This window comes from Plecotus auritus (assembly GCF_963455305.1).
Source record: "Plecotus auritus genome assembly, chromosome: 8".
In the NCBI taxonomy this organism is placed as follows: Eukaryota; Metazoa; Chordata; class Mammalia; order Chiroptera; family Vespertilionidae; genus Plecotus; species Plecotus auritus.
In genome coordinates this window covers 28195223-28210731 of record NC_137782.1, presented here as the reverse complement: position 1 = coordinate 28210731, position 15509 = coordinate 28195223, and the positions used below count along the sequence as shown (strand labels likewise).

Below are 15509 nucleotides of genomic sequence, written 5' to 3'. Positions count from 1 at the left end.
ATAAGCCAGTCAATGAAAGAAAAATACCACATGATCTCGCTCATTTGTGGATAATAAAAAACATTATAAACTGATGAACAAAAAGATAGATACAGAGGCAGTAAAGCATCAAACAGACTGTCAAATTACAGCGGGAAGGTTAGGGAGAGGTGGGGGAAATAAGAGATCAACCGAAGGACTTATATGCATGCATATAAGAATAACCAATGGATGCAAAACATTGGGGGGTGAGGGCATGTATGGGAGTGGGAGGGGCAATGGTAAGATATGTACACATATAATACCTTAATAAAATAAATAAATAAAATTTAAAAAAAAAAGAAGAAATATTTCCATATGGCATTGATTACCCAGAGTGAGATAGAACGGAATCAGTCAGACGTGCAGTTGGAAAAACTCCCTCCAGCTCTGCCCTGAAGCATGGATTTGGGTGGTGCCAGGGCATGCACAGGGAGCCCAGTGGCCCCACTGCTGCCATCAGAGGTGATACTAGAGGAGATTGGATTGGAAAGGGTAGCTGCCCTTGGCAGGTATTTCAGAAGGGGGACCACCAGGCGTTTGCAATGGATTAGCTTGGGGGGCGGGAGGGAGTGAGGAAGAGGGTGATTTCTGACTTGTAATGGATGGAAGTGTCAGTCACCTCAAAGAAAAGCAGGTTTGGAAGGAAGGTCATGAGTTCAGACTGAAGCATATTGAACATGAGCTGCCTTTCAAACGTCCAGGGGAAGATATCAAGAAGCATGGATGGCCCTGACCGGTTTGGCTCAGTGGATAGAGCGTTGGCCTGTGGACTGAAGGGTCCCAGGTTTGATTCCGGTCAAGGGCATGTACCTTGGTTGCAGGCACATCCCCAGTAGGGGGTGTTCAGGAGGCAGATGATCTATGTTTCTCTCTCATCGATGTTTCTAACTCTCTATCCCTCTCCCTTCCTCTCTGTGAAAAATCAATAAAATATATATTTTTTTTAAAGAAAGAAAATAAAAAATAAAAAGAAGCATGGATGGCCCTAGCTGGTTTGGCTCAGTGGATAGAGCGTCGGCCTTCGGACTGAAGGGTCCCAGGTTCGATTCTGGTTAAGGGCATATGCCTGGGTTGTGGGCTCGATCCCCAGTAGGAGGCATGCAAGAGTCAGACAATCAATGATTCTGTCTCATCATTGATGTTTCTATCTCTCTCTCCCTCCCCCTTCCTCTCTGAAATCAATAAAAATATATTTTAAAAAACAAAAAAGCCTGGATATGTGGGACTAGAACTCAGAGGAAAGGCAAGAGCAATACAGATAAGGCATAAGTAATGTGAAGAAAGGGACAGGCTTGAGCTCACGTGTGTGTGTTTGTGTGTGTGTGTGTGTGTGTGTGTGTGTGTGTGTGTGTGTGTGTTTCTTATTGTTGTTGTTTCATTGTGCTCAAATATACATAACATAAAATTCACCATCTTAACCGCCCATCAATAGATCTTGCCTTGCTTCCACCTTTTGGTTATTGTGAATAATGCTGCCTATGAATATGAGTATGCAAATCTCTCTTTGAGACCCTGTTTTCAATTCTTTTGGCCATATACCCAGAAGTAGAATTGCTGGATCATATCAGAATTCTAGTTTTAATTTCTGGAGGGACCGTCATACTATTTTCCATGGCAGCTGCACCACTTTACATCCCCACCAACAGGACACAAGGGTTCTGATCTCTCCACATCCTCACCAACCCTTGTTAATCTCTGGGTTTCTTGATAGTAGCCGTTCTAATGCACAGATGTGAACATGTGCAGAGGAGGAAAAGGATGGGGGCAGCATCATAATGAGGCAGGGACACTAGGTGACAGTGCTTAGACCATCATCAATCAGCCTTGTGAACCTGGATCTCCCAGCTACAAGCAGCAATGCTGTAAGGCAAGCATGTCAAACTCAAAGGCCAAATAAACGAGGCATGGAGCCCCGGGGCCGTGAGTTTAACATGCTTGCTCTAAGGGCATTTACTGTTTTCTTTTTTCCTTTTTCATTTATTTTTCTTTTTTAAGATTTATCTTTATTGTTGAAAGTATTACAGATGCCCTCCTTTCCCCCCCACCATGGACCCCTCCCACCTCGTACCCCATCCCCAGGCCTTCACTGCTCTATAGTCTGTGCCCGTGGGTTATGTATATACATATGCATGCATGTTCTTTGGTTAATCTCTTCACAAGGTCCCCGAGTGGTTGGGCAGTTTGGGCTCTTTTCTGCTCTGCTGTCCTCAGCTGCTCAGTGGCATCACCCCCTCCTGGACGAATTTTTTTAACAGGAAGGAAACTATTTCTCCAAAGTCCCCAGCAGGTATCTCCTTACATCTCATGTGCCCTTGCATATGGTCAGTGCCCCAGGGAAGGGGGTGTTAAAGCAGAGGTTGCTGGTCCCACCCCCAGAGCTTCTGACTCAGCGAGGCTGGTGGGGCTGTGGAGGGGCCCAAGAATTTGCATGGCTTCCCTCTGAACATCTCCCCCATGGGAGGCCTGGCTTCCTGCTCTGAGAGGCACTGCAGTTTCAGAACTCCCCGTGGGTAAGCCCAGAACAAGGCTTGTTTGGGTGTCTTTGCTGCTGCCTACATCCAGGCGGAGGCTGCCTGTGGCCAGGGCATCAGTCCCAAACAGTGTCTGTTCATGGCCCACAGGGGTGTGGTCCCTATTCAAGGCAAAGAAACAAGCCCTCTGTTCGCTGATTGTCTAAACAGACAACCCTGAGAGCTCCTCTAGCCCAGCTTATGATTCCTCCTGAATGGACTGAATGCAGCTGCAAATGGGCCCACAGACACCTTTACGCGCAGGTGGCCGGTGGGGACTAAGATCAATGCAGAGGAGAGCTGTCCTGCATAGAGCTCACATTCACATTTGGTTCTAATGACAGCCCTGGAGGGAGCAAAATGGGGAGAGACTTTGGTACCCACTTTACAGATGAGAAAATAGAGGCTCAGAGAATGAAGGAGACCCAAGGTCATGCAATAGGAAGCTGGACCCAGAACTCAAGTTTTCTGACAGTGAATTTTACATGATCTGGCTGTTTATAAATGGACAAAATGTAAGCGGTTTTCTGCTTCCATCTGAGGATTCAATGGATAAGGGCAAAGAGTCCATCCTGTGACTGCTTTGGCCACACAAAGTGGGTTAATTTGTGGCTGGGACCCCGGGGCCAACATTAGGGCATCCAGAAGGCTGGGGTTCAGGGAGCTCTGTGCTATTTTCTATTCAGTCCAGCCTTTGGAAGTTGGGTGAATGTTCTGGAGTCTGAGCTCCATGCAATCTTGGACAAATTATTTCCCCTCTCTAAATCCTTGTTTCCCTAACTATAAGAATGGCATTAAATGAGAGGCATTGAGTGCTCAGCCCACCCCCTGGCACTGTAGGTGGAGCAGGTGTCTGTCTTTTGTGGCCAACCAATTCCTTCTCTACATTTTGCTAACATCCCATGTAATGAGTGCTGCCTTCCCAGGTCAATTGCAGAAACTCAGCTCCCACACTTCTTTGCAGCTGGGATGCAGTCACATGGCCCAGGTTCCACCATTCAGACACGCCTGTATGAGACGGATTCGCAATGGAGCTTGTGCAATGACGGCTGTGCCCAGTGGATCTGAGCTTCTAGAAAACTCGGTGTAAGGCTGCTGAGCCTTCAGTCCGGGCACAACTTCATCAGAACAGACCCACAGCCATGGTGTGTTACCAAAGCAGCCCCCACAGTGTGGTGGCGGTCTTTTTCTGCTGCGTAGCTTCACAGCCTGCAGCACCCTCCCAAGGATTTGTGAACACTTAATATCTTTTAACAAATCCCACCATTCAATAGCCAAGGTGGGTTTATTGCAGCAACTGAGTTTCTGACACGCACAGTAAGTGTCACTACCGGTGGCAGTTATACTCCTAAGTCACTCTTTCCAAGGTGAAGGGGACAGACCGGGATAAACTGGGCACATCACAGAGGCCTCTCTGCAGGCTTGGTCGGCAGCCCAGCGCTGTGGACACCTGTGCCTGCCAGAGCCACACGACGGATATAAGCACAAATGGTGAGTCACCAGGAGCAAGCATCGGATGACAGTAAGCCTGGGTGCCAAGTGGTGGAGAGTCCGCCACAGGGCGAGACAAGGTCCTGCTGGAAAGAAGGCAAAGGAATGCTGCAGGGGAAAGGCAGGGCCAGCCCTGGATACTGAGCAGCACAGATCAGGCTCAGGGGGCCCGGCCAAGGCCGAAGAGCAGAACCCCTGGGTCCTTTACTCGCCTCTGTTTCTGCCCCCCTGTGTGTCCTCAGGGTGGTGTCTCACCCCTCTGCCAACAGTGACTTCCATGTACCCGGGTCTGGGCCATGCAGGGGGTCTTGCAGGGTCCCCACACCCACCCCAGACCCCTTCCCCCAGCCTCCCCTCCTAAAACCAGTGGAGGTAGGAAGTGTGGACCTGGGAGGAGGCCCAGGGCTCTCTTTCCAGGTGGAAATGGGGAGTGTGCCCCCCTATTTTCTTACTCCACCTCCTGTGCTCCTCCCCCACCCACCCACAGCCCAGATGAACCTTTCTAGGCCTGGGCTTCCACAACTCATCTCAACAGCCAGCCTCCACAGTCTCCCCACCACCTCCCCCTTCCCTCTCTCCCCACAACCAAAACCGCCTCTGTGAACACTCATTTACATTCTTTTAAAGCCCATACACATCTGTTTCAGTGCCAGCTATGTTCCTCAGCACCCCTGGGCCACCTTATGTCACTCTCCTGTTTCCCAGGCCCTACCCCTGAGCAGGGCTCTAGGTCAGAATCACCTGGGAGCTTCAGAACAATCCATGGCCGTGAGGGCTCGTATTATGAAGGGTGATGAGAAAGTTCTAGAACTGAATTATGGTGATGGCTGTCCAATTCAGGAAATTTAAAAATCATTTAATGGTATGCCTAATGTGAGTGAGTTTTATGGTATGTAAATTATACCTCAAACAAGTTGTTTTTTACAAATACCCATGTTAGGCCCTTGGCTAACCCATTAAATCAGAGTCTCTGGTGAGGGCCCTACTCTGTCGTCAGCATTTGGACATTTCTTTCAACCACCACCATCATGCATACACTCACACCGAGGGAGGAGTGACCCCCAGTGAGTCCTGGGGCTGTCGTAACAAAGCCACAAATTGGGTGGCTTCAATCAGGAGCCTGCAGGGCTACACCTGCCCCAAAAGTTCCCAGGAGGATCCTTCCTTGCCTCTTCCAGCTTCTGGTGGTTACCGGCCATCCCTGAAGTCCCTTGGCTTGTAATGGCATCCCTCCAATCTCCACCTCCATCTTCACATGGCCCTCCTCCTTGTGTGTCTTTCTATGTTCAGGTTTTCTTCTAAGGACACCAGTGACTGAATTAGGTCCTCCCTAATCCATCATGGCCTCCTCTTAACTATCTATATCTGCAAAGACCCTTTTTCCAAATAAGATCACATTCTGAGGCTCTGGGTGGACATGAATTTCAGGGGGACTATTCAACCCAGTACATCAAAAAAGAGAGCAGTCAACCTGGTGAGGACAAGACCACCCAGCGGCAGGCTGGCCCCTTCTCCACTTCCTGCAGTAACCACACCTCCCTCAGGGCTCCAGGCTGCCTCCAAGCAGCAGTTCTGAGGCTCATCTCCCTCCAGGTGCCACCATGGGGACTGTGCAGGTGTGTGTGGTGGTATCTAGGTAAGTGGCAGCTCTGGGGATTCCCCAGCGAGGTGGGGGTCGCCCTAGACTTGGGGAGATGGGATCAGGAAAGCCCTCGGCCCAAGTTGTGTCATCTAATCCAGCCTGACCAGAAAAAACCCTGCCAACTTGGTCTACAGCTGCCAGGCCCTCAGGTCTGTTTCTCAGTTGGTTTCAAATCACAGGTTGGGGAAAGAGAATGATTTGACATTGGGACATCAGGGTCACACACAGCAGACTAAAACAAAGGATGATTTCAGTGTCCTTGGCTGAAGGTGGCTGAAGCTGTGATCTTGTCCCAGGCTCTTCCATACTCCCTGGCTGTAGAGGAATTCAGTTCCTTATGGTTATAGGGGAGAATGACCCCCACTTTTTTTGTCAGGCAGAGGTCTGTCAGGCAGAGGCCGCTTTCTGCCAAGTGGCCTTCTCCACAAGATGCCATTTCCTCCCTTACAGGTCAGTTAAAACATCTCTGATGCCTGAAATCACCCAGTTCCCTTCACCTGATTGAGTCAGGCCCATCCAGGATATTCTCCCTTTTGATGCATTCAAACTCAACTGATTTGGAGCTTTAATTACATCTGCGAAATCCCTTCCCCTTAACCTAATAGGGAAGTGAAATCCATCATATCCACAGCCTTGCCCACCCTCAAGAGGAGGAAATTCTATAGGGCCTGTGTACCAGAAGGGCCGGAGTCCTCAAGTCCACCTTAGAATCACAACACAACTTATCTACCTCACGGCTCCGCTTCTGCTTTATTTCCAGGGCCACGTGTGAAATCCTGTGGCTTTTTAATTATTACCCAGTTCAAGTCCAGAGGAAAGAAAGCTCTTGTCACTCAGTAGAGCAAATGAAATCCCAGGCCTGATTCCCATTGGCTCAACCTGGATCATGTGCCCATGTTTGAACCAATCACTGGACAGAGCATGGAATACACCGATTGGCCAGTTATGAATCAGGTGCCCAAATCTGGAGCAAGAGGTCAAATCCATTCCACCAGAGGCTCGGGGACTGAAAATAGGGTAGGGATCATTTCACTAAAGGAAAGGAGCATTCCCGTTATAAAAACTGCACAAACAGAAACACCCCACACTCCTCCCTGAAAAAGCAAATATCTATATTCCATTCACACTCTCCTGGACAGGCTGCCTTATTTTATCTCCAGTTAGATGCAATTTTACCCAAATTTCCAACAATTTTCTTGATTTCTTACCTCACTTTTTATTACAGCTTTAGCTGAAAGAAGAAAAAAATGTATGTCCCTACATGCCCCTACAGGCCAGTAATAAGGTAAAAATTCATAACAGTCGACCAACCAAACAGGGCATGGGAGGGGACCCGCTGAGTCAGAATCCATGCCACTGGGTTCACTTTCCTCCAGGAGGTTGGGGTCTACTTTTGTCCCCTCCTCTCCAGGTCCCCATGCCTCAGCTTCTGTGTGAGCCTCCAAGGGCTGGTCTCAGAGAGTCTAAATATTTGGCCTCGCACCCTGACACATCAGCCCAGATGCCCGCTGTAAACAACCAGAGCCTTTCCCAGGCCAGTGTTGACCTGGCTGACCTCTCACAGGGCAACATGTGGCCAACGGTGCGGTCACATCAATGCTTCCAAGAAGTGTTCCACGGGGCGTTATGCTTGGAGACTGTTTCTGTGTGAGCTGTGAGTGGCCAATAGTGCTTAAAATCACAGGCCTCTAGCCAGCTGACCTACATTAATTACAAGTGCACAAGGAAGGTTGATGGTTATGTGCCAGGCTCTGTCCTAAGCACTTTGTATATAACCTCATTAATAACTCACAACAACCCTAGGAAATAGAGACAATTGTCATTGTCCCCATTTGGCAGAGAAGTTTAAGGGACGGGGCCCATAGTGACACACAGCTGGTGAGCGGCAGCGCTGCGATTAACCCTTGCGATTTGTCTCTAAACGTGGGTCCTAATCATTTCATTTTACCACATCTTCTGTTGGAAAACATTGCACACAGGGATATTGTTATTCATTTAACAAATGCCCATTGAATACCAACTGTATGCTAGACACTGTTCTAGACACTGGGCTAAAACAGTGAACAAACCAGACACAGCCCCTGCTCTCCTGCAGCTAGTGGGGGGAGGGGTCAGGAGGCGGAAACAGACCACGGTCACAGATGCAGAATAAAAACGGAATGTCATATAGTGGCAGGTTGTAGGAAGACAATAAAATGGAGAGGATAGAGAGTAAGGGAAATCAGGGAACATCTTCAGGTGAAATAGACAGGGGAGAACTCTCAGGGAGGTAACATTTACGCTGATCTCTACAAGGAACTGGTAGAGCAAAATCCAGCGAGAGTAGTATTCCAGGAAGCGAGCACAGCAAGTGCAAAGGCCCTGAGGCAGGAAAAGGCTTAATTAAGGAACAAAGAGAAAGACACCCTTGTGGCTCTGTTAATAGGAGCAAGCTGGGGCGTGATTATAGAATTAATGCTCATTTCCTTAGGTGTGATAACGATGTGGAAGCCACCTGAAAGAACAGCTTATTCTTAGGAGATGCTCACTCCAGAGGGGTGAGTCCTTGAGGGGAATGTGCCATGATGTCCATGACTTCCTTTCAAATGGTTCAGTGACATGTAAAGCACACATGACAAAATATTAACAGCTGTTGATTCCAGGTGGAGAGCATAGCATACCCACTGTACTACTTTTTACATTTGTTTTTTGAAATTTTCATAATCAAAATAGAAGAGAGCAAAAAAAGATGTTGGAGAGGTGGGCAGGGTCAGGACCATGTAGATCTCATGGTCCCGCTCCCAAATGTGGATTTTCATCCAAGACCGAGGGGTTTTAAGCCTGGAAGTGGCAAGATCTGGTTTGCTTTGCCATCATCACAGCAGCTGCCCTGGGTTTCACTCAGGCTTTGCAGACAATGGAGGAGAGTCTCTAGAGGCCCTGCAAGCATATTTCTATTTCTGATTCAATAAACACTCATTGTGCACCTTCCACCATGCCTGTGTTTTACCTTCACTGATCTCACTTAACCCACATGACAACCTGCAATGTCCTCCATACTATCCCCATTCTTAAGATGAGGAAACTTACCCCCAAGCAGATCGGCTAGGAGTCATCAGCCAGAGGGGACAGAGTCCAGGTTAGTTAGAACTTTGGCCCTGATGCAACACTAATTCATCATTCCACTTTTACGAAATCACCACCAACATTAGTCATAGTTGATTAATTATAATCAAAGCTCAAAAGTGATTTCTCTGGAAGACAATCTATATATATAAAAAGCCAGTGACCAGAACGACCAGAGACCAGAACACCACGGCCCCTCGCTCAGGCTGGTCCTGCCCCCCAGGGAGCGGTTAAGGGTGCGAATTTGATGGGGGAAAGTCAAAGAAATGGGGGGGAGGTCTTAAGGGTCTGCGGGGTTGGGGTGGTCGGCCCGGAGTAGGTTTGGAGTGTGCTGGGGAAGGAAGAGGAAGATCCGATTGGAAACGGCTCAGCACAGTACCTTCTCATTGCGAACCGGGACGTGGACTGAACGGGCGGTTGTTTCACCAGCACGCTGGGGACCGACATGTTCATGGCAGCGGCAGTCCTCCCGAAACTTCACTCATTCCACATAGTAAACAGCTACCAACACCAAAACAGAAAAACCCTCTCCAACTAGAGGCCCTGGACCGTGCAATGCGACTGAAGGAAACACACTTAAGGAGGAGCTAGGAAAACCGGAGGTATGCAACCAGAGGATTATGGGATTGTGGAGGACGCCTGGGCACCTACCAGCCGTGGGCAAACTATGGCCCACGGGCCGGATTCGGCCCGTTCAGCTGTTCTATCTGGCCCGTGGAGCCGAAAGAGCGGAGAGTTCTCTTGCTCTCCCCTCCGCTCCTTCACCAGCAGTAGTGTTAACATGGCAACATCGGGAAACACGGCTGCAGCTCCTCTTCTCAGTGGGCGGATTTATATCCGCCCATTCAGTAGAAGGAACAACCTCTCAATCTTCCAGAGGCTCCTTGTAATGCCCGCCGACGCGTCCCCCGACATCACCCTGGGAATGCGTAGACACGTTATCGTGGTGATGTAGGGAGACACGCCCCTGGAGAGCACAGTATCAGAGCATTAGCTAAAAAGGAGACCAACAACACTGTTCCCACTGAAGTTGATGTTTTAAAGACCAAAAACCTTTCAACCCAGTCTACATTGCCATCTACATCTACGTCCCAGGCATAATTTGGAAGTTGCACTAAAGAAAATGTTTAATTTACTGTTTACACATTTTGTTCTTTTCTATTTGTTTTAGTTTTAAATTATTTTATTATATTTAAGTTTAATTTGAAAGGCTTTTGTACCTTTCCTTTGTTAGGCAATTTTATTTTGCCTTTGCCATCTTCAATATAAGGTATGTTATTGTGCTATGATTCCTCCATTTTTTGAAGTTTCAAATTATAATAATTAGTGTTTACATTCTTCTTGTTAAAATGTTTGAAATGAATAAAATTATTGAAATAAAAAAAAAAAGACCGTACCCTTTTATGTAATGATGTTTACTTTGAATTTATATTAGTTCACACAAACACTCCATCCATGCTTTTGTTCCGGCCCTCCGGTCCAGTTTAAGAACCCATTGTGGCCCTCGAGTCAAAAGGTTTGCCCACCCCTGGGACTGTGAGCCTGTTATTGCGCATGTACATGGTCAGCCCTATAGCCCTCCGTCTTCAGTATTTGGACGTGACTTCTGGCGGGAAATTATTTGATTGAGGTTTGCTGTTCCCTTGCAGCGAGGAAGATCAGAATTAAAGGTTTCCTTTGTTACCTTGGTTTGAAGCGGAGGAAAATGGGATAGTGACGAATAAAAAACTTTGGAGATAGTGAAGGGCAGTTTGTTCAGACTGTTGAGAGCTCAGAATTAGAGTTTAATTGGGATAGAAATCCTGCTAATAGCACCTGATGCTTGAAATCTGAGCACTCTACTTTTAGGTGTTCCAGTTCAAGCTTTTGGAGGCTGCCTATTAAAACATTCCTGGTTGGGGAGCACTTCCGGTGCCAGACGGTCACCATGAAGTTCAACCCCTTCGTGACCTCTGACGCAGCAAATGCCACTTCAACACCCCCTCCCACGTGTGCCGCAAGATCATGTCTCCCCGCTCTCCAAGGAGCTGCAGCAGAAGTACAATGTCCGCTCCATGCCCATCGGCGAGGACAACGAGGTCCAGGTAGTTCGAGGACGCTGCAAAAGTCAGCAAGTCGGCAAGGCGGTGCAGGTGCACAGAAAGAAACATGCCATCTACATGGAGCGGGTGCAGCGTTAGAAGGCTAGGGCACACCTGTCCACGTGGGCATTCACCCCGGCAAGGTGGTTATCGCCAGGCTAAAACTGGACAAAGATCGGGAAAAAATTCTTGAGCGCAAAGACCAATCTCGACAAGTTGGAAAAAAAGAAAGGCAAATGTAAGGGAGAACTTATTGAGAAAATGCAGGAATAAATGTAACCTGTTGTGTAACCATGGTTTAGCTGTATGTTTTTAGCCTGGTGTGTATTCCTTTAAAATTGTTCAAGATGTCTCTGGAATATTTTGTTTCCTTCCAGGTTTGTTATTGATATGTGGCTCTGTATATCTATTGTTGCTGTTTGGATTAATTTTATGAATAAAAATTGGAAATGTTTCTTAATTCAAAAGTAAATAAATAAAATAAAACATTCCTGGTTGGAAAGTGTTTGTATAGAAGCCCTTAAGTATTAAGTATTTGCTGTGTTTACCATGCTTAGCTCTCTGTAAGGAACATGGAATAATGTTAAATGCCTCATGTTCTCAGGAAGCTTGAATTTTAAAATAAAGGAGAAATATAAATACTAAAAGTAAAAAAAGAAGCTTGAGTTTTAGGGGTGATCAGGCAGGCAGGAGAGTGGTTAAGAACCAGCGGTCCTGGATTGCGAGAGGGATGTCGGAAAGGTCCCGGATTGCGAGAGGTTGCAAGCTGGGCTGAGGGACCCCCCACCCCGTGCATGAATTTCATGCACCGGGCCTCTAGTTGTAAAATAGGTGTGTTGTCACACAGAGCGAGAGATGAAACTGAATTGCATGTATGGTCAAATGGTCCCTGCTTTTCCACCAAGGAGCCAGGAGTTCTGCTTTGTCCGTAGAGAGCAACAGCTTGCTGTAGGGGCTGCCTTGCTCATTTTAATACTCAATGGCAGGGGCACCCATTCTGCTTGTGTGTTTCATCACACGTGAAATCTGTGTGTTTAATATTTCTTGCCCACTTATCCAAAAGAGAACTATTGGTGAGTGGTTAAGCAACTAGACAAATTGTCACAGTTCTCTGTTTTCTTAACTGTAGCAGCCCGACTGTCATTCGTAAGAATCCAGAATAAGCATCATGACTCTAAGATTACTCCTAAGCAACCCCCAGGAGACTGCAATTATACCAGTGTTTAATTATCCTACCTCCCAATCTAGCCTTGATTCATGAATGTGCACTTTTAGGCGTCAGGCGTTAAAATAAATTAGACTCCACAATTACGTGTAATTAAGGGGGGAAACAGGTACTGCGCTGCAAAGATGAGCCACCCTGTTTTGCTGAAGTAAAGCCTGTCAGTGTCAGCGTGCCGGCCAGGGGAGGCAACAGGAAGCACAATTAATGTTCTTTTGATTTAATGGGGGTTTATGGTGCTATTTTTCATTATCACAATATCTCAAGAAATATAAACAGTTTTTCCCTAATGCAACTGTATTTCTACCAACAAGACAGCTGGGCCTAAGTGAAAATTCAGCAGAATTAACCGCAAATGTATAATGTTATGGATGATTCTGAGATTTGTATTTTAAAATCCGTGCAAAACTGTCCCCACTCAGGAACGGAGACGTTTGACCCCAAACCCCTGGGGGGTGACTCTGCAGCCTCTTCTGAGTTTGTAAGAAGAAGCAAGTTACAGCCAAACTCGTGTGGGTTATTAAAGCCACCTGTGCCCGTTTCATGGCTTGCATTCCCAAGCCTCCTGTCTGCAGCCATGTTTCTGCTTTACCGTTTCTTGGACAACTTTTTTTAGATGTTAAAAGCTTAATTCTTACAACCCTCATAACATCACACCCTCATGCAGCCAGAAGTGCTGGGACAATCAGGTTGAGCTACAGCCTCTTGATGGAGAGAAAGAAACACGAAGCAGGAATGACTTTTTGTTTGTTTAATTGTTGCATAGGAGTTCAGGAAATAGAACAGCATTCTGGCTTTGCAAGGTAGACAGAACCCGGCGGCATTCTGCACAGAGGGCCAAGGAACTTGCAGGAGGAGGAAAGAAAGTGCGTAGGTGTCAAGAGAAAGGTCCCCTCTAGGTTAATCCAACAAAGGGGTGAGGAGTTGGGAGTGGCATGAGGAGCCTGAAAGATCCAGGCAAGATGACCCTGGTGAGAGATGACAACAGGGTGACAAGAGAGGAGAAATCTTGTCCCAGATGATGTGGTTGGAGATGGACAGGGGCTGGAGAATTAGGAGACCAGGAGGGTCATGAGAATTCTGCTGAGGCCCCACCCATAGCTGGGTGATGTCCCAGGCTGGGGGACATCTGAGCCCCTGAGGGCCCTCTCATCTCCCAGGCAGTCACTGAGCTCCCAAATGGAGCTACAAGGCCCCACCTACCTGGATAACTTAGGCCCGGGGCTCAGACCCAGAGGACCATGGAGTTTGCTGTGAATTATGAGAAAGAAATGTGGCCAAAACCGGTTTGGCTCAGTGGATAGAGCGTCAGCCTGCGGACTGAAAGGTCCCAAGTTCGATTCCAGTCAAGGGCACGTAACTTGGTTGCGGGCACATCCCCGGTAGGAGGTGTGCAAGAGGCAGCTGATCGATGTTTCTCTCTCATCGATGTTTCTAGCTCTCTATCCCTCTTCCTTCCTCTCTGTAAAAAATCAATAAAATATATATATATATATAAAAAAAAAAAGAGAGAGAGAAAGAAATGTGGCATGTGGCCAGAAAGTACTTTGCAGACCCTCCAACCCAATGAGTGTCTGAGCTGGCGAGTTAAGTCTTGACCTGAAACCCAGTCCCAGCCCCTGTCCACAGTGAGCACACACATGTGCTCGCACATGCACACGGGTACACACACACAAAGAAACACTCACACCAAGACCTGTCACCTCCCCCTAACAAAGGATAAGGGGCAAAACACAGACATCACCATGTTTGGTCTTTGAACAGCAACAGTGGAAAGAATAAATATCCAAAAAGATAATCAGATGACATCATCTCAGCCCCATCTCAGCCCCACGTAGGGGATTGTGTGCAGCCCCTCCTGTACTGGGGTGCCCTGATGAGGAGAGAAGGATGGAGGGAAAATTGCAGGCAGGGCCCATTTAGGGAAGGGAGAGCCGTGTTCATGAACTTGAGGCCTGAAGGAAAGCAGTGTGTTTTGTTTTTTAATATATTTTTATTGATTTCAGAGAGGAAGGGAGAGGGAGAGATAGAAACATCAATGATGAGAGAGAATCATTGATTGGCTGCCTCCTACTGGGGATCAAGCCCACAACCCAGGCATGTGCCCTTGACCGGAATCAAACCCGGACTCTTCAGTCCCCAGGCCAACACTCTATCCACTGAGCCAAACCAGCTAGGGCAAGGCGGTTTTTAAACTTTTTTGTCCTGCAAATCCCACCTCCTCTGAAATATTCTCCAGAACCCAACATAAAAAGCAAGCAAAAGGCAGATCTCACCTAACCTCCTATACCCCAGATCCCTGAGACACTCCCATGGGGCTTTGAGGACCCAGCTGGAAAATTGAGGCCACAGGGGATACATGATCCAAAGCCAGGCACAGTCTCACACAAAATCCCACCTTGTGACTCTGATCAGTCCCTTTACTTTTTCCGTTTTCTTGGAAGACTGACTCTTAATAGGATTACGTAAGATAACCCCGTAGAAACACTCAGTAGTGGACCACAGAACCTGCTAGAGCTGCCCTGATGGGAACATGTAGCTGGCCCAAATAGAGAGGTGTTACAACTGTAAAATACACACCAGATTCCAAAGATGTAGTAAAAAGAATATTTCATTAATAATTTTTATATTGATTGCATGTTGACAAGATAGTTTGGGTTAAATGAACTACATAATTAACATTAATTTCACCTGCTTTTTACTTTTGAAAGCTGCTTCTAGGACATGTTCTATTACTACGCCGTCCTTCCACAGAGGTGAGGCCAAAGGGAAGTTGGTCCCCATTAGTTTTTGGTCGGTGATGGTGAAGATGGAAGCCTGACATTTTGTTCCAAGGCTATCAAGAAAGACAGATCAGCAACCTCAGCAGTGCCAAAAGTGAGCACCAGAATCTAACTGGGAAAAGCAAATTCCAGGTTTTTCTGACTTATTTAGACTATAAATTGATCAGGGTGGCTAAGGGAGAGTATGGCTAGGGGGTGTAAAGCCCCTAACAGGTCTGGACACCTAATGTGAATTCCAGATAAATAACCAAGTATTTTTTATATAAGTATATCCTGTTCATTTTTACTTACTAAACAGGACAACCATAACCAACAACAACAAAAAAGACTACACCAGAGAAAGGAGTTGCTGGGCTGGAAAAGTAGCAATAACCTGGGATTTAAGAACATAACTCTGGAGATAAGTTTCTTGGGTTCAAATCCTAGGTCTGCCATTTACAATTGTGTGAGTTGAGTCCGTTACTTAATCTCTCTGTGACTTGGTCTTCACATCTGTAACATGGGAATAATTCTACAATTTACCTTGTAGGGTTATTACTAGATTTAAATAAGTTACTACTGCCTACCAGTACACTTAGCTAGCACAGAGTCTGTTTCACTAAGCTACTCAGCTGTGTTTTCTGCAGCTGCTAATTGGTTCTGTGCCGGCTCTGT

At 47.0% G+C, this 15509-nt stretch overlaps 1 pseudogene across 1 annotated transcript; it reads left to right on the top strand.

Moving 5' to 3' along the window:
- Window positions 1-10696: 10696 nt before the first annotated feature.
- LOC308256400 (ribosomal protein uL24-like) lies at window positions 10697-11123 on the top strand (annotated as a pseudogene). The gene has a single exon. The product of its transcript is annotated as a ribosomal protein uL24-like (transcript).
- The last annotated feature ends 4386 nt before the right edge of the window (window positions 11124-15509 follow it).